Source organism: Rhinolophus sinicus, chromosome 2 (genome assembly GCF_057876585.1).
Source record: "Rhinolophus sinicus isolate RSI-liver-muscle chromosome 2, RSI-T2T, whole genome shotgun sequence".
Lineage (NCBI taxonomy): Eukaryota > Metazoa > Chordata > Mammalia > Chiroptera > Rhinolophidae > Rhinolophus > Rhinolophus sinicus.
In genome coordinates this window covers 54,740,105-54,760,880 of record NC_142502.1, presented here as the reverse complement: position 1 = coordinate 54,760,880, position 20,776 = coordinate 54,740,105, and positions in this window count along the sequence as shown.

The following is a 20,776-nucleotide window of genomic DNA, read 5'->3' as shown; positions in this document are numbered from 1 at the left end:
TGAAGAAGTTTGCTTTGGGGGACATGGGGAGGATGATCAAGGTGCATATTATGCTCAGCAAACAGAGGAAGATTGATTCCAAATTCTATGTATTTGACAAAATTTGCTCAGGCATAAGATGATATACATGATTCCATTGGTGATTACACTCAAGATCTTGAGAAAACCACGAACATACTGTTCCAAATACAGCAACCACATACCTTAGATCTCCTCTTTTGGTGTACTTAAGGAAATTGACCTTATATATTTGGGTGTTCACAAATGAGATGCTATCAAGAAAACTTGGGAGGAGACTCTAAAAGTTGCCATAAAACTTCATTGTAATTTCCTATTGCCTGAAGATTGTGTAAGCGGTATACCTATATATTCAAAATCAATAATATGTCAAGGAAAACCCATATTTATAAGCCTGGTAAATGTATACAGTGCATATTATGCAGTAAAACTCATTATTAGAAACATAAATGAGATAGGAGTCCTCGTTACATCCCAGAAAATGGTATTGTCACTGTCAGCACAGGATGAGTATAAATTAGCCAGCAAGGTATGGAAGTTACTAAATTACCAGGGATCTGATTTTCCCATCATTGACCCAAAGGTTTAGAGATATATCATGAATGACCATTCTCAGATGTTTTATTTATTTATAAACTAAAATCAAAGGCTGTACAAAAAGACCGTTCGGTATTAAAATAACAGTAAAAAAAAAGAAGGCACTCATATTCTTCCTTTGAACTATTAATATGACATCAGAAAAATTTGATGAAAGAAACATGCAAATTGTACCTTTTCCCACAGGAGTCTGACTGACTGTGGATATCTGGGTAAACATAGTCCTGATTATTCTTCTCCATAACACAAAAATTCTCCTGACACCATCTGTCTGTCCTCACCTACCAAACATATCTGCTCCATTCTGAGAAAATGTCTCTCAGCAACTTTCTTCTCATAAAACAAAGTTATGAAAATAAACTAGCATAATTCATGAACATTTCACCAGTCTGAAGCAACATGTGCAAAATAAAAATAAAATTTGGAAAACCACATCTCAGGGAAAGCACAAATTCAAACCACGGAGAAAAAGAGAGAGGGAGAGAGACAGAGAGAGAGAGAGAGAGAGAGAGAGAGAGAGAGAGAGAGAGAGAAGTAAAAAAAAAAGAAAGACAGACAGCCTCATAATAATTTTAAAAGTTTCTTCAGTTGAAATAGCTAGGCGGGCTCACTTGCTTCTCAAGCCTGAGGTTGGGAGGATATAACCTTTTTTTGCATTACATGAAATAGCTTCTCCTCAAAAAAAAAAAAAAAAAAAAAAAATTCACACTTGCTACATAGTCCTTTTGGTTATCCTTGAAGCACAATAGGAAGACAGTCAAGACCCTCGAAAAAATACATTTGAGTGAACTGAATGACTTTAAAGGAAATCAGAAAATGACCTCCAGAGCAGTAATCTTCATAGAGATATTTATATTTTAATATTGCAGGAAATTTTGCTGCTTATCAAAGCTGGAAAGTAAAAGCACTGGCTGGGATTGAGCTTCCTATCTCCTGGGGAAAGTCTTTCGCCACACTTACTTAGTTTTTCATTAATCCTGACTGGAGGCGCATCTCCTTTCTGGTGATTTATGTCACTTTTCTTGCTCCTGACAGCACATGTGATGTTTTTTAAAGAGTAGAAACAACCCAGTCCTGTCTTTAAGAAGCTTACACTCTAGTTCAGGAACTTTCAAGCTCTTCCTCTCCACTCTGAGAAATGTGTTTTATATCACAACTGAGTAGACCTACACACACACACACACACACACACACACACACACACACACACACACCTAAGAGAATATTTGTATTTATTTTTCTGGGTTAAAGAATAACAGGTAACAATGAAATTTCATTAAAAATAGGAGGGTTAAGAGAAAATTCCTCCCCCAATATTCCCTTGATTGCGTGTATACCATGTAAATAAATATATAAATCAGGGAGCTGAAAATATTATTTAAATGATTGTAATCTTATAACCTTTGAAAATTAAATGAAGGGAACAAAATTGTCCTATCATTTATTGAGTGTGTACTATGTGGTTGACACTATATTGGGAAATTCACATATACTATTTTGTTTAGACTTCATAACAAGACTATGACCTGGGTATATTAATTGTCCATTTCAGAGGTAGAAAAGCAAATATTCAGAGAAGTGAAGTGACTTGCTCCAGGTCACAATACCACAGCAGTAGAGAAAGACTCCAGACTGCCTGGCTCTAAGACATCTGCATGGAGCCTATCCCAACAGCCCATAAGCATCAGAGTAGCAGATGGTCACATGTAAATCACGTACACGCATACATCAAGTTGCATCTGTAAAATAGGTATAAACATGTTTACCCCAACAATAATGTCTGTCATGCATCCCCAAACAAAAACCATAGAAAAGTCAGCCTGAAAGAGGAGCGATAATAAGGCCAATATGTGTTACAGCTGACACACCTAAAGTGTGTCAACCACGACACAGAACTCTTCATTTCAGGAACCCATGTCTCTTGCAACATATTTTTGTTGTTGAGATTTTATAGTTGTGTCATATATGAAAGAATAAGACTTCAATTTTATTCAAAACCTCTCTCCCTCTCTCTCTCTCACACACACACACAAACATACACACACACACACAACCACACACGTGCACCTCTTTCATCCTCTTTTCCTTACTCATTTTGAGCAAGGTGAGTTGTCACATGCTCCTAGTGTCCTTTTCTTATGGGATTTTTTTCATTGATGCATTGACTACCCCATGTGATTGTTTTTAAGAAAATATACAAGCTTGCAAAAGCCCTCATTTAAAAAGCACATCGTAAAATATTTTTCATTAAAAAAGAAAATCTCTCTTTTTGAGGTCAATTAGACAAGTTGTGCTAATTAATAGAAGATTCGGATTTTATATTTTCTGTTTCCATCAGGATTAAATTAGACTGGCCCATCAATACAGCCGCAAATTGTGATATCGAGGTGAATGCCACAGATTCAATTCTAAATCTAAGCTCAAATGCAAATTGAATGGGTGTCTTTTAATGGATTTACTGTTGTTCCTAATTATTCAAAAAAGAAATGTGTTCTCCAGGCAATTCATAATCACCTATGAATTCATCCCTTCTATTTTTTCATTTCTTCCTTTCTTCTTTCCTCCCTCCTTCCGTCCTCTTCTCTTTTCGGTTTATAGAAATCATATTTGTAGACAAGGGAAGAACTCTGTTGGTATATGGGGGCGTAATTTAATTATGCAAAGCAGGAAGATGCTCTTTATATTTGGTCTTCTGGGCTTGAAACAATGTCATTAATCAGACTCTCATAAGAATTATTTCAGATATTTCAAAACATCAGCTGTCCTGTTTGTGTTCCTCACATAAATTCTAAACCTTTTTTCTTCCTACCTTGTATCCAGCAAGCAATGATTAGGAACTGTTGAAATCTTTACATTATCTTAGTAATGTGCCAATTAAAGGAGGTGTTTTATCCAGATTACAAAGATTTGTCCAGGGTGGCCCCCACTTTGTTAAGGCTGTTTTGTGGACATCTTCATAATTAATGGAAAAATCATTAGGAATTCAGTCTTTATTAACCCCTATAGCTGCAGGGGCCCATTTCATCTTAATTGCATTCATTTGGCACTGGCAGTATTATACAGCATAATCACTAATAAATGATCTTTTAATTTGTACCAATCAACGGAGCTTGCTTTCATGCCAATATTCCTGTTTCTTTGATGTTGACCTGTCTTGATTTTTGATCATTTGGGCTTAAGATGATTTACTGGAAAATCAATATCAATACCAGTACTGCTTGTATTCATACATCTGTGGTTAGGTTCTATTTGAGTGTATTTTGATTGAAATAAGTAGTGCTTGATTACCCATTCAGATGAGGGGGGAAAAGAAACATAATCAAGTTGGGAAATCTGGTACTGTATTCTTATTCAAAGGAAAATAATTAGAAACTGTAGGAAAACTGAGGATTCGGGAAAGCAGTAGAGGTAACACTTCAGATGCCACTAATTAAGCAACTTTGTCCGCCATCTCCTAAAGGCCTTCACCAATAGCGCAATATACTATTACCCATTAGCAAGGCCAATGGGGGCTTTGGTTACACTTGTTAATGGGAAACCCCGAGACAGTTTCTCTCATTATCCCCCTGTCAGCACTGTCTTTGCAGTGCAAAGTGGTCGTCATTGTTCTGTGGGTCAGCTAACCAGAAACCAAGCTACTGTAAAGAAACATTCTGCAGCTAATTGAAAATGACTGAAAAATCCCCTTATCATCCAGTCACCTCTCTTTATTTGTGGAACAATGGAACATATATGGACTATATCGGGAAAAAGGCAAGTTCAGGCTATGACATTGAATTTTTCCTGACTAATACAACTACAAAGAAGTCTTTGAAGATAATTCCAGGGGGAAAATCCACTCACTTTTTTTTTTTCTTTTAAAGATAATGACAGTCAGACATAAGTTAGTGGAGAATATTGCATTTGCTGTTCTGAGGAGTACTTTCTGTTTATATGACTCCCTTCACTAGAGAAACTCAAAGCTTTTCCCATGGAACTGCTGAAATCCTCATTATCCTAATGAGCAAATGGCACAAAACTGGAAGAGCCACAAGGAACATGAAGCGTAATCACATATTCTAAGTTGGGCTGTTTTCCTGGACTCTTAAAGACAATTTAGTATAAGGTGTATCTCACTTCAACTCAAAACCTGGAAATATAAATTTATAGAAAAACCAAACTAGGTTTTTTTATACTTGAAGGAAAGGGGAAAGAATTAGGACAGGAATAATTCCTATATTTAGAATACTTTGCAAAAGGATTCGATTCATTGTTCTTTCCTTTAAATCATACAATAGCAAAGTACACTTAAAATTTGATTTAAATAAATATTTAAAATGATAGACAAAATATGATGATCACATAGCTTAAATGAGGAATGCTTAATTTGGGTATGTGTAGGAGCTTCCTATTTTATCATCTCGAGGAAGACACAGCCATGCCCCACGTTGCTAGAGCAGGCTAGGACAACCAACCGTGCAGTATCATTCATTCATCATTTCCTTCAATCAGCATTTATTGGACACTGCTCTATTTCAAGCAAGGGTGCCAGGCATTAAAGATACAAAATGAATTAGATATGACACTTTAAGGAATCCACAGTCTAGTGGAGGAAATAATAACACACATTTATAATTACATTACAGTGTAGTAAGTGAAACAAACTATGCATAGCAAACTATACATAAAAAGGAGGACAGATAACTAAGGCCAATTGGCAGGGTTAGGAAAGGTTTGTATGAAGAAGTAACATATCAGCTGAGTTTTAAACATGAGCAAATATTACCTGAGCAGTGTTGGGAGCAAGGAGGGGTAGTCTTTGAGCACATATCAGGGGCACAATGAGCACAGATGAGAAACAATAAGTGATATGTTGTGTGTAGAGTATTATAAGCAAACAGTTCAGTCAGATGGAAAATAGAGATAAAAAAGACTGGAGAGGTAGGCAGGCACCAGATTCCTGCCTCCTCTGAATTCACCCTATAAGACATAACAAATAGAAGAGTCAGCTTTGCATTTAGGTAGAACACTTTTGGTCACTAAGTGGAAGGCAAAAGTTCTGAGGGAAGGACCAGAGATACAGCTATTAGCATACTATTTCACTAATCCAGAAAAGATGAAAAAGCTTGAACTTAATAGTAAATGTGGGAGACATCAGTTTACAATGGGAAACCATTAAAGACAAGCATGAGTAAGATTCTTGGGTAGGGTGTCCATAGTAAAAAGAGTAGTGTGCTATGGATAGAAATACTTGTAGAATATGAAAGTGGTACTGGTAAGTAAAGAAAAGGAATTCACAAAGGAATCAAAGTAGGACACTTGGAGATATAAGAAAAACTAAGAGTGTGAGGTATGGTAAATTCCAATGAGATATAGACTTTCAACAAAGAACATGTAATCAACCTTGCCAAAAATGAAAAGATACACTCAAGTAAAGCCTTTAGAATATTTATTGCACTTAAATTTTAGGCGTTATTAGTAACTTAATAAGAAGAATTTTATGGGAGTTGAGAGGGTAAAGACCTGAAGGTAAGGCACAAAAGAGGTGGCAATTGTTGGTGGGGACAAGTCTTTCAAGGAATTTGGATAAAAAAGCAAAGATCAAAGTCATTCAGTGGGTAATTAGGGATAGTGAATCAAGGGAACGCTTTATAGGATGGGAGAAACTTGAGTGTGTTTTCAGGAAAAGGTTCTGTCTATATAATACAGAAGAGGCTGAAGATTAAGCTAAGAGTAGGAATAAAAAGAAACTGAGGTGCTGGGGAAAGAGCAGTTCAGATGATCAATATGGAACCCAGTCATCATGGATGAGAAAATGAAATAGGCCAAATTATATACAATAAATTAAGAGGGTTTCAACGAGGTCAAAAGGTGCTGACGATAGTAATACAGGGAAGGAGCTAGAAAGATAGGAATTATCCTTAGGGAGCCAGATCCTTTCTAGACCTTTAAAGAGCAATATCATTCATTAAAGATGGTCTGTTAGGTGTTAGATAATGCACAACTGTTTTGAGGACTTCAAAGGAACTTAGATGAATTAGGCAAGTCCAAGTTCTTGACTTCACCCAGGCTTATTTACATCCCCTGTGATCTAAATCTCTAGAAGATTCTAGAATAAATGGGCCCCCTGCATTTTGGCCATCAAAGTCAATTAAGGACCAATTAGTTTAGATCATTATATTAAAAAATTTTTTCCTAGCTTCATGAGATATCAATCAGGGGCATACCCCCCTCAAAAAAAAAAAAAAGAAAGAAAGCCTTAAGTAACCTTAAAAACAACAACACTGGGTTAAACTCAATTAGCAGATTAGCAGGCACTTAGTTTTTACTGAAAGATTTTCCAAAGCACTTAATAAGCTTCTGAACATTGTGATTCTCCAAGAAGAGGGTAGGAGAGTATAGTCTACAGGTTGATGATAGGTAACCCATTTCAATCCATAGAACCCCTCTAACTCATTGTGGTGGAAACACTGCACTGAGTTTTCATCAAACAATGAAATCTTTTGATTTGAAATTCTGGCTACTTTCACTTTAGCTTTAAATTTCATTTTGAGTTAGTGAAGTAGTACAAGTTAGTTAACTACATTAATTTGTCTTAATTTTACTAACCTGTTGACCTCATTAAATATGTATTATGTGTGTGTTGTGTGCTTACTACTGTGCTGAGAGGTAGCAAGCAAGGAAATCTGAGTTGGTCCTTGGTGCTACGCTCTGGACTGGGAGCGATGGGAAACTGCACATTAAGAGTGTTTCTGACTTTTCCTCTCAGGATAAATGCTTTTATGTACCAGCCCACCACAGGATTTTTACCATAATATTCATTCCTGTGAAATCTTTTTCTGCACGTTTATTATTCCTGGCATGAATGATACTTATGTCTATTCTGAATTTGTTCTCTTTTCATTTCCATTTATGTTCTCCTGGTCCTGTCTTCTTGTGCCACACTGAAAATAGCAGTTCATATTGGTATTATCTGTGCATTTAAAAATTTAAATACTCGACTGAATCTACTCCAGTGATTTTTTTTTTTAACTAGATTTCACACTTTCAGGTTTTCTGGTCCGTCCTCAGACTTCATATCTTCAACCTTGTCACATTTTCAAGCACAGCAATATCTTCTGCAATTTACTTAGCTTGACATGGTCTCTGAAGAGTACCATCAACTCAAGGTCTCACATTCTTATACATATGCTCTAATTATCTAGATATGCTTGTCTTTGAAATCACTTTCTAAAGTTCTATGGAAAAGTCATCCTGCATTTTTGAGGTTCTATATCTCTCCAAAATGCATTTAAAAGTTCTGGTTTTCTTAGTAACAAAATCAAGACTTTGCTATTTTTAAGTTATGCCTTTAAATATTCCTTTTAAAAGCTTGATTAAAAAGTATGCTGTTACTTGAGCTTTATTATTTCCTTCAATGTCATAACGGCTCATCTGAGGTTATGTTAAAAATGTGGCACTACATCACTGATGAAGTTCTTGAAAATTATGCTTTCTGTCACTAAAACATACACTGTCATCACTATTATTGAAAGGTTTTTCAGTACAACAAAAACCACACTTAACTAGAAATTTCAAAAAAACAACAACACATAATTCCTATCCATTCAGCATTGTCCTATTGTCTCTAAAAATTCTGATATTTAGAATGAAATATCAATTAAAAATTAGAAAAACCACCCACCAGCCCATTCCTCTACACCTGTAAAAATAAAACAATTACAAAACTTGGAACTTCAGCCATTTTCATTATTAGACTGCTTCCCCACAATATGGAATTATTTAAAACAGACAAACCAACACACAAACAGCCACAAAATAAAAACAAAACATAGTGTTAGAGGACACTGTCAAAAATGAAGCATGGTTATCCATAAGGGATTATGGTAAGATTTTTCATATATGTTTACACTTTTGGATTTCTGATCCTTTTGCTATGGCATTTTAAAAAGCAGGATAGAAATGTGATGACTTTTTCATTTATTTTATTTATTTGATCACATATCACTCAACACGCTTTCAAGCCCATAAAATACAATCAAAGATATCATCTTCCCAAAAGCCTCTGGAGAGCAAGGTAAGGCACACTCCACCCAAGCTTCTCCTTAAAGCAACCACAAGGTGTTGCCTCTGCCTCGTCTTCTTGGAGAGAGCTACTTACTTCCTTGCTTATTTGCCCCGTGCCTGACCAGTGGAAAAATAACTTTTCCAGGGCATCCTTCTGTAGTTCTGAGTGATTTGATCTTTCTTTGTGACCTGGGCCATGCCATCCCAATATAAGAAGCAGCAAATTGAAGTCAGGTGCATATTGGAATGAAACTCTCATTTTAAGAAGAAATTCAGATCTATTTAGCTTGACCTTGGAACTTGAATTAAATCTTTAGACACTCAACTTTCTCCAGGGAAGTGTGAGGTTTATAAGAATGTGAGTGTATTAAAGCTAGTCTGGCTCTGATCTACGTACCAAGTTGGTTAATTTTTCATTTAAAGGACAAAGGGTTTCACTGGAACTAATTTAACTGACTTAATTTGTGATATTCACATACCAGTTTATATTCTAAACCAGGAGAGGTTTTTTAAAACCATTAACATGTCATTAAAAAAACATAATATGTTCACTGATTGATGTTTTGAAGGCAGCCACAGTTGCCTATGGCTGGGGACTTCTGACATGGTTCATTTTTTACCTTTGGTACTAACCAATTGTGTGACCCTATATGAGGCGCTCCATCTTTCTCTGATTCACTCTCTGACTAATAAACTGGGGTTGTAATAATTCCCTTTTCTATCTTCCTCAAAGGAGTATACTGAGAATTAACGAGTTAAAGGTCAAAAATACATCAAAATAATCAGTGAAAAAGCAACATATTAGGACCTTTATGTTATGGAAACATATTTGAAATGTATTTTTTTAATCAGAAAAGATTACTGCTCTGAGATTTACCATGTGAGTCAATAGAATAAATTGGCTTGATTTGTCCTTTATCTGTTAGTGTATGTGTATTTGTAGGATTCCATAATTAACAAAACTTAAAAAAAAGAAAAAAAAATCAAGTGCACACATGGATATCACATTCACAATATTCCGAAATATTTTTTTTCAATATTTTTTAACTGTTCAAAACTTAACCAGTGCCAGAAACTTCTCTGGATTAACCCTGCTTCATTCCATCTGTTTTGTACTTTGTTGCTTGAATAGCAATATTTACATTAATTTCATTCTGTAAGAATTTCATGAGTTTTAAAGCCACTTCCTATAATTGTTCTTTCCTCCTATCAGTTTATATAGCCTCTATGTCAGAGACTGTGTATCTGTTTACTTTATCTTTCCTCAGTGCACCCATGACCAGACCACAGTAACAGTCAAGAAAGGATGTTTGTTTTTTACATACAAGTATTTGATATGTGGTTCCTATCTCATCTTATTTTTTTACCTATCTTTATAAAATACTGTGGATTGCACTATGATAAAAACCAAAGGGCTACTTGTGAATACTTACAAGTTCACAAGTGTGATTTTGTTACACTTAAGATAAAGGACGTAAAGTTTTATGCAATCTTATTTGTAATTGTATTGCTGATAAAACACAAAAAGACATAAAACACAAAAAATTATAATTATATTACCCATTGAAGATTATAATATTTTCAATATGAATCTTGCTGCCTTCAAAACAAAGAAATATGTGGATATTGAAAAGAAAGGAGCTTCCAAGAGAGGGGAATGAGGCATAGGGAAGAAAGTGATAGAAGTACAATAATACTTTAATTTTCAAGGGATGAATTCAGCACCATCTATTCATACATAAGGTAAATGATTAATATTTTAAGTATCTATAAAACAAGCTCTCAACATATTATTTTTTGTTTTATCTTTTTATTTTCCATTTTAAATGTATTGCTTCATTATAAAGATCTGCATAGAAAAAAAATTTTCTAGGGCTAAATAATAAGAGGAATACCTGACACTATTTCTTTTGCCACTAAAAACGTTGGAGAATTTTCCTAGAATGAGTTATTCAATAAAACAAAAAGAAAGAAGCTCTCAGGCTGGAGCACTACTTTCACCCTTCTCTAACCAGTTTACTTTACAAGTCCATTTTCTCTTAAATAGTCTCCAAGTCTGTAGCTCTCAGAATGAGCTTGCTGTATGGAGTTTCAAATATATTTTGGTGCCATAACCATCATGAGTAACAACACTGGTAAGATGGAGAGAAAATGTTTCTGAGTATTATTCCAAAATAATAGACAAGGGTCATTCTCCAATTCTAACCTGTATTTTCTGAAATTCGTTCAGTTCGTAAAGTTTTGAAACATATTTGCATAAAATTGGGCAAAGCGTTCTCTTACTTTCCTCTGTATATGTGGTTATATCAAAATTCTTGTTTCTAATGTTTATTTTGTCTGTTTCAACCACTCCTAATTTTCCCTTTGACCAGCCGTTGACGTATCAATTTTATTTGTTTCTTCTTTTTTCAAAGGGCAAGCTTTTTTATCTGTTCTGCAATTTCAACTTTTTCTATCAATTTATCTTTTCATTTTATCTCAATTAATTATTTCCTTCTTTTTTAGTCATCTTTCTCTAATTCCTAAATATTAATGCTCCAGATTTTCTTCTGAGCGTAGCTTTAGTCATGTCCTACAGGTTCTGCAATACAGTATATTTATACAATTTTATTTTCTGTACAGTCTCCAATTTAGTATGTAGTTTCTTCTTCTGTTTTAAAATTTTCTTTTCTTGTATTTTTAAAAAGACTTTATATTTAAAATTTTCCAAGTTGGACTTTTTGACTATGACTTTATTATTAATTTCTAGTTATTAATTTTAGTATTAATAAAATACTAGTTCTAGTATTAATTTTATTAATTTTATTTTATTATATTGTAATCATAGAATGTAGTCAATAGTAGTTGTCCATTTTTAATTGTAGTTTTTCTCTATTATCTAATATTTAAGTAATATTTGTATATATTCAATGGGCACAAAACTAAGTAATTTTAAATACAGAATTACCCCCTCACTAATCATTTTATGTAGATCCTGATAGTTATGCTTATTTTTTATCTACGTGACTTGCTAGGGGGCCAAAGTATGTTCTTATAATTCCTTATGATTCTGACAATTTTTGCTTTATACATTTTGGTGCTATATCATTTGACACATTTTATTACAGTTGTGTTTTTATTATGACTCATATGACTTATCATTACAAAGTTGGTTTTTTATAATGCATTTTTCATATTAAACCATTTTAGAAGTTGAGGTCCTGGCTTTCTCTCTTCTCTTCTTTTTCCTCCTCTTCTACTGCTTTGGCATTTTTTCCATTCCTTTTACTTTCCACCTACCTGAGATATTCTGTTTATTTGGTATATTATACACTGCATAAAATTGAATTACATTATGCCATCCAACAAAACTGTCTTTTTATAGATAAATGCATTGCACTTATAGTTTACTATAACAGATGTTCTGTCTTAAGTTTATTATTTTATGTAATGATTTTTGTTGTTATTATTTTTAAACCTCCCTCCGCCCTCTCCCCCCCAACTTTTTAAGTATATACAGAAGGTTTTATTTTTGGACTGATTTTATCACAGTGAAGAGTATAAATAAAAAGAACTTGCTCAATATCTTTTTTGTTGAATGAAGAACAAAAATGAATAGAACACTATTCACTGATTTAACAACCTTCAAGTATATATGCTCACTGTCAATAACATTTTATCTTTCTCCAACAACCTTACATAAAGAAAATGAGTACCCTTACATTTTCTTCTATCTCCCCTTTCTGACAATCTTCTATTTTTGCTTAGATATATTATTTTTAAAATGTCAAAGTTTCATTTGGCTCTATACCTATAATTTCTAATAGTTCTTTTACACCATAGCTTTCTTAGTCTCAAGTTCTTGATTTTAATTCGTGGCTATTTTCATTAAATAATTATTTTCAAAAAGGCCTTGAAATTTCTTATTTTGGAGATTCTTTCAGGTTTTGAACATCTTTCTGTTACTTTCATGCATATACCACAATTTGACTGGTCATAACATTTTTGGGTCAACTTTTTAAGTTGTTCTTGTAATATGTTCTGAATATTCGTTCATTGTTTTTAGAAATTTAATGTGCCTGTGGACAATTTTGGCCATTGCTTCTATAAATTATTTAATATTTCTGGTTATTTTCCCACAGGAATAAACTCTTTGCTTTTGCAGTTAAATTCATCTATGGGAATCTATCTGATTGTTTTAAATATGTGATTTTTCTCCAAGAAATCTCACATGACAATCAGATTTCTTACTTCCTATTTTTTTAAGAAAGTTTTCTTCTTTTACAACTTTGTTATTTCCACTTGCTTTGCTATTTTTTTTTAGAAATATTAATATGTATGCATGGGCTATCCTTTAGCTTTCTCTAATATCTATAATGTTCCCTTTAATTCTTTTTTCCTCTTGGTTCTTTACATTCTTTCTTACACAATAATTTTTCAAGCGTGAACTACATGACACTTTGCAGCAGTATCTATTATGTTTCTTTAGGCATCATTTTGCCATTTTAATTTATGAAATGGTCTTATTGTTTGACTCAGTTTCTTTTCTGAGCTCTGTTACCTTATGCATTACATTATTCTAGAGTGTTATCATTGTTCCTTTTTGCTCAGTATTTTTTTTTCTCCTTAAATTTATGAGAAACTTATTATTTGCTGGAGATTTTCTTTTTTTTTTGTACTTTTTTTTTAATCTGCACTAGTTTTGTTATATTCCTCTCCTTATTTTGATGGTATGTATACAGACAGAGTCTCCTATGAAGTTCTTTTTGAGTGTTAGTCCTGTTTAAAAGGGGAAGCTTTATTCAAGCCTAAAATTTCTTCAAGAATAATGTGGGAGGAATGGGGAAAATGGCGTGAGTTGACAAGCAGCTGTGCACGTGTGTGTGTGTGTGTGTGTGTGTGTGGGTGTGTTAGTAATTTATGGCTTATTTAACTGTTTGCCTTCAAGCCCTTTCTCAAAAACCCAGTTTTAAGAGGAAATAAAGAAGTGATGTATTTATCATTTATCTTACAAAACTTTATACCTGTATTATTCATAAATATGTTAATACAATTTGAGTCAACTAACATGTTTTAGACACTTATTTAATTTTCATGTTGTTATGTACAAGATCCTATAGAGTCTATTTCATGTTTAAGAGTATCCATAATTTTGTGACTTAATGGAAAATAACACTGACTATCACCCATGAGACCTGGGTTTCAGATGTAGCTTTGCCTAAACTAAGATTATTTTTTCTTTAAGTTTGAGAAAATTAATTAAATTCTCTATGCCTCTGGTTCCTGAGAAGTTTAGGTAAGACAATCACTAATTCTTTACAAATTGAAGTCTCTTGATACTAGAGATACAGAAAGCTACTTAAATCTTTGGAAAGATTTTATCCAATCTATTATTATAATCATCAACAAAATCAATGAAAAATATGAAACTTTTACTTACACATTTAAACAATTCTGTACTCAGAAAATATGTGGTTATGTTTTCCTCACTTATTGCTGGCCATGTTTACATGTCTTGGAAATGCCACATCACAGAGGATATCAGTAGAGTAAGAAAGCTTTGTTGAAGTTTGGACTTATCTGTATTTTCTCTACAGGGATTTATCTTTTTGCCTTCTCCCCTGGGGGGAGAATCAAAGTAAGTCAACAATTGTATTTTTTAAATTGTAACCAGTGATCCTTCTTTGCTCAAATGAATATTGACATCAAAATTCAGAGAAAAAATACATATTGCTGTTGAAAAGTAGACCATGAATTGGAATTATTTGCCTTAAACTGTAACTGCCTTTGTGTTTTTGTGTTTTCATTTTGCAATATCTTACAGTGTCTTACATATGATTGAAAATATATATATATATTTTTAAACCACAAAAAAGACAACTAATAAAAGACTAACATTTTACTTACCCTGAAAGCTATCAGAGAAAGAAATTACAAAAGAAAAACCCATAATTTGATGGGAAAGAAGGATAAGAAAAAGCAAAGAGATTCTGATGGGTCACTTTCTCATACACAAGCATTTAGTCTACAGTAATCTTTCAGGACTGTCAGATATGATTGAAAGATAATGCAAGATTTTTTCTTGCCACAATTTATAGCATGTATCCATTAGGAATAATTATGGTTGCATGATTTTGCTAGCTGTTATCTCTACAAGTGTTACTAATGGTTTTATCAATTACTCCCTGTCCAATAACTGCATGGTTGTAACCTAATTTAAAGACACTCTATCACCAGGCTGATTTGTGTAGTAGTAAATGACAGCATTTGAGACACCAGCCAAATGACTCACTTCAGTGACTTAGTTAGTCTCTAATAATTAACAATTAGTAGGTACCTAGAGAAAGCTCAAGAGACTAGAGCTCCCATGTTTCTTTTCCTTATCTAAATACAAGAAGTTCGAGAGACTTCAGTGATTCATATTAATAAAATTGAAGGCCTCTATGGGTTTGGCGAACATGTATATATAAAAGCTGTTAATAATTCCTATTTAAAATGAAGAAAACCAGGGGTGATACATGTTCATAAGGCTATGTCTTACTGCACTGGAATTGGTAATAAGACCCACAAGTGGAAAAATTACTCTCTAAGTATTTTTTCCAGGCATGTTAGTGCTTCAGTTCAGAAGTAAAGTCAATGTGCTAAAAGGGGAATAGTGTTGGCAAATTGTGCTATTTCTTGAACTTTAAAGGGAAAATGCTGGATGTGCAAAAAAACGCACTTCATTACAGATCATTAGTGGGAACTTTATATACAGCTGAAGGCTGAGAAAGGTATTGCCTGCTTAGAAGTAGCTGGGAAGAATTTTGAAATCCACCCCCCCCCCTTTTTTAATGAATGTAAAAGATGATTTTTTTTCCTTTAAAGATCTTATCTCTAAGGGTTCTTTAAAAGAAACCGGCCCATTTTGAAAGCCTAAATAAGAGTCTGAATTTCAAGCCTTAAGTGGCCTACATTTTCTGAAAGTAGTTTGGTTTCTCAGGGTGAAAGATAGCGAACATGAAATATGAAAGTGAGGAGCGAGGCTCTTGTCCTGTGCTGCCCTTCTACAGACTTCATTAGTATATTTGGATCTACCCTGATGAGACCAAGTTGCTTTGGGAGAATTCATCAATAAGGTGATAGTGTCAGACCTTAGTACCCTCCACCCTTCGGGTAAACCATGAACCAAAGAAGACAATTTACAAGTAGAGGGATCTGGTAGGATGATGAAGGGCTTCATTCAACACTATCAAGACATCCCCAGTGGTAACAGAAGACCCCAATCTGTAGAGAAACATGGGTACTGTGCTTCATTCTGTACCTATGAAGAACAGGTGAGCTGAGCCAACTACAAAGACACATCACAGCCTTGAACTTTTAGGAATGTTGTGGAAAAGTAGTCTTTTAAAACATCTTTACACTGACAAGCAAGCCTATTCTGATCATTGCCACAGTCACTGCTAGTTTATGTTCCTTGCTAATTCCTGATGGACCTTTGTAACCCCAATTCCTTTGGCTTGTTCCACAAATGTGTTAAAGAAATCAAATCTGTCAATGAGCTGAAAACCTAGGTCCCCAGCCACTTCTTGCTATAGAGTATCATTTCTTGCACACATATTTGTCACCATTCTGTACTAATCACAAAAGAAATCAGTGGAAAGGAAGAAAATAAATCACTGAGGATCTGATCTTCTCCTCAACGAGATCAAAATGACCAATTTACAGAGATGGGTTTCTCTAATTTTCCCTTGTGGTGATGAGGTTATGAAATAGTCATAATAGAACTGCCCTCTCTGGAAACTGCTAAAAAAACTTCAGCCATAATAGAAGGGCAAGGACCCATGGTGTTTCTTACAATGGAATTGAAGCCCCACCCCTCCTTACCCAGTCTTATTTGCATATTCTTTTGAAAACCACACATTGAGTATCTATAGCCCCAGCTGATGTCATCGGGCACAGCATGCAGCCACTAGAAGTGGGACAATTATAATTTTTGTAGCTGATTAATCATCATGAAAAAGTAACAGTCAATTGACTCAATCATACATCCATGGTGATTAATCACACTTCACTTGTGTGTTGTTTTTTTTTTTTCCCCAAGTATTTTACTGACAGTGCAGATGTTGGTTGATTTTTCTCCTTTAGCCTTTTACTTGGTCACAGATGTTAAGTAATCACCTTGTCCTGATACTTGACTTATCCATAATCTGCGGTATTACAAACCCTTAAAAGAAAATGTGTTCTTTTCTTAGAAATCAAATGGTAACATAGTTATTACCTTAAAAAAAAAATCAGGTTAATCAATATGTGAAATAGCCATAATTGTACTCTGTAATCACAGATGTTTCTTTTAATAATCATGCTACTCCCCCATTTGTTCCCAATGGCATGATTACTGATAAAACATTGGGAAAGAGGAATGTTTGTCTTTCCTCCTCCAAGTGTTAATAGCTCAATTCCATTTAGATTTAATACAAAACTAGAAGATCTAATCCAGATTCATAAAAGACCTCACCTGGTTGCATTTCATTTCTGGGGCAGATATAATTTACTCCAGAAAAAAGAACAAACATCATACAATGCTCTCAAATTGAGCACAGCACTATTTGAAGCGTCTCAGTTACTAGCCCATAAGACATGCTGAAATTATTCCACTAGTGCCATATTTATAAAATTGTCACATATGAATTGTTGATATTTAAGAAGCAATTACAAACGCACCAGTCTGTTGGTAAAAGAGCAATATTCAGGGACTATTCTAAATGATTATGACTCAATTAAATCACTTTTAGGGACAAGTGATGACCTAGTTTGTATTCATGGCAACAGAAATGCTTCACTTCAGGCTTCTTTTGTAGTAGTGGGATTAGTGGGTGAGGTGTGTCGAAGATATGCTGTAGTCAAGCTGTAGCAGATGAACTTGCCTATCTAATTTCGCAAATAGAAATTCCTGATCCTGAGGCAGAAGCAACGTAGCCATCACAAAGTGATGCCCCACACCACTCCCCACACTAGCCCCCATGATTTCAGACTCCCCAGTCTTAGAAGAAGGTGTCATCTCCCAATACTCACCTTCAGATAATCTTTGAGATCATTTCCGGTGTAAAAAATTGCTTTCATGCCAAGATAACGCAGCAGCATTGAGTTCTGTCCTGGGTGACTGTCTTGATACTGTTAATAAAGAGCCTTGGGTTGGATATAATTGTTAATAAACTAATTCTAAAAATCCACTCAAATGTCACTTATAATCAGGATTTTCTGCTTGGTTAGAACCCCTGGGGAAACGTTTAAAGCTGTGAATCTTGTAAGCGATGGCAAGAATGAACATAAGAAGGTAGAGGGCCACCATTGCTTAGTTGTTTAAAATGATCACATGTGATGAAACTCGGAATTACTTGCAGATGTGAGAACCACAGAAGAAATAAAGGATAGAGAGACGAACTGGTATGAAACTCTCCAACTAAAATCAGTCTTTGGATGTGCCAGAGGGTGAGGTGAAAAGATGTTATGACTTGTAATTTATAGCAGGAACATCAAGGCACAGAAGATAATATAAAAGCATTTCAGTGAGGAGATACCCATGACATGAAACTATTTAAAACAATTAATCAAAAAAGCCTAATTATTCAATTAGATGGATAAATGAATCTTCTTAAAGTGGATATGCAAAAAAGAGAGTGATGATGAAATCTTTTAAAGGGAAATGAGTGTAACAAATCAGCTAAATATGATCTCTTAAAAAATTGTGAATAATAAGTCACTGATTATGTTTTAATTGGGCTTTAGCTTTATTATAATTGAGGACACTCATTATCTTGTTTTATTGTATTTATGATTTTAATATTCATACCATTTGGTACTTTATCTTTGTATACTTTCTGCCAGTGCTTGTTGCACTTCCTGGCTGATTAGTGCCTGGGTCAGTGTGAAGTGAATACAGATGTCTCAATAATGATCGGCAGGAGCGTTGGGCTGATTTTCAGTGTTTGAAGGTCTTCTATAAAGTCGTCCTTTGTGCAATTGTGAGGGTTATTTTTCTCCCTTTTCTTTTTTTTTTTTTTTTTTCTCTCTCTCTCAACATGAGCAGCTCTGTTGGTAAGAGTCCTCTAACAGGAAACTGTTTTTCACTCTGAAGGGGATCAAGGGACTTTGTTTTGGGGTATGATAAGTGTTTCTAAATGAGGACTTTATACATGCACATTTATCCTGTCTTGGGAAAAATAAACTATGTTTTATGCAAGCAGGAACATCTAACTGAAAACTCAAGCTCTTTATCTGAGGGTAAAACTGAGGGCAAAACAGGCTCTCAGACTTGTAACTTCCAGACGATGGTATAAACCACTCTTTGTTCACAGAGAAGGCCAGTTGAGCCAAAGATTATTTCCAAGTTTTTGTCAATCACTTTGCCCTGTAAAAGGTGCACACATGGCTGATTGCTTACACACTCAATATCAGCCAAAAGGTGCAGTCAGAATGGGTCGGCAACTGTTCAGCTGCCGTATATGTACAGAGAGCTTTAAATGGGCCTTTGAGAAGCAGAGGGTAACCATTTCATGCTTGTGTGTGGGATTCTTGTGAACCCGTGATATGTGAGTATTTAATCCATTTTTAAAAATTTTTGAATGAGTCGGTGGCAAGAATTATATTTAGGATTTTTTTTAGGCCCATAGCTTTGCTGCTGGTTATACTGACATTAGGGAGTAAATAAAGAGATGTACTTTATTTTGTCCCATTGCCAGATAAATGCAATATTTTCCAGACAATCCTCCTCTTAGAAAAATTAACTTAATTAATAAAATAAATAACAAGAGATTGAATAAATAAATTTGAAGTAAAACACCCACACATCTGACACCCTCTGTGATTCTGAGTGCTCTAGTCTGCCTTATCATTTCTCTAAATGCAGCAATAAAGATTATTATATGATAACTTGAACATAACTCTTTATTGACACATATATTTTTATGATTATAGTTTAAAAAAGAAAAATTTACTTTTAATATTAGATCACAGTGTGTGTTTTCTAAGGCTCGCTTTCTACATAGTAGATTTTAGGCAAGTACTCGTATTTTAATTAGGCTTTTTCAACTTCAGCTTTATTGACCTTTGGAGCTAGAAAGTTCTTTGTTGGGAGAGGCTGTGTGCTGTGCACTGTTGGATGTTTAGCAGCATCCCTGGATCCACCCACCAGATGCCAGTAGCACCCCCGTCCCCTCAGTTATGACAATCAAAAATGTCACATTGCCAAATGTCCCTGGAGGGGCAGTTGAGAGCTATTGCTTTAAAGCCTTAGCTGACAGTAAAACATTCTTAATACAAAGATAGTCCACAATAATAAAGAAATGGACAATTACAAAAACAGGCCATTGATCATATATGCTGAAATTGGGAGGTGTTGGACAATTTTCAGCTCAGTTTGCTTATAATAATGAGTATTATCATCCACGATATTTTTAATTTTTCCCAAAGATGAAAAGAAATGTTAAAAGAAGCTATGATGTTTTAACTTCAAAAATATATATAAATTTACTGGAATAATAATAACAATGATAAGAACAACAACAATAAAAGTAGCATCCATTTATGAAACAGTGCCAAGCAACCTCACATCCATGATATCACTGAGGTCATTTTACCATGAACAGCTTCTTGGGGTAACAAGCCCAGGTCACCCTGCTTAATCAATGTGTATTCCCTGCTCCAGTGCTGGTTTGGTGACTAGAGACTGTGTAACAAAGGGACTAGCACCATCTTTCAAGGATGTCTGTATAAGGGTTCTTGGATCAACACCATGTGTTTAACTGACTATTATGACTTCAGTGTTTCCATTTTGAAGGTGCAGAGATCAAATTATTTAACCTGTGATTCTGAAAGCAAAGAAGGATTATTAAAGAAGAATAAAGACTCCTTATATATGATTTAACAGTTCATATACACATGTATATCACTAATTGTAGGATGTCCAGCACAGATAGGATTTCCACTTTACCTATGTTGGATCAAAGTTTTCCACTGGGGGAGAGAGCCAATGGCATATCCAGTGCTGGCCTTACACGGTGTCCTCTCTCTATCCTATGCACATTCTCCGCAGAACTGATAGCTCCTTCAGCTACCATTATTTTACTTATTCTGGTTTAAAAAAGATATTAAAAGC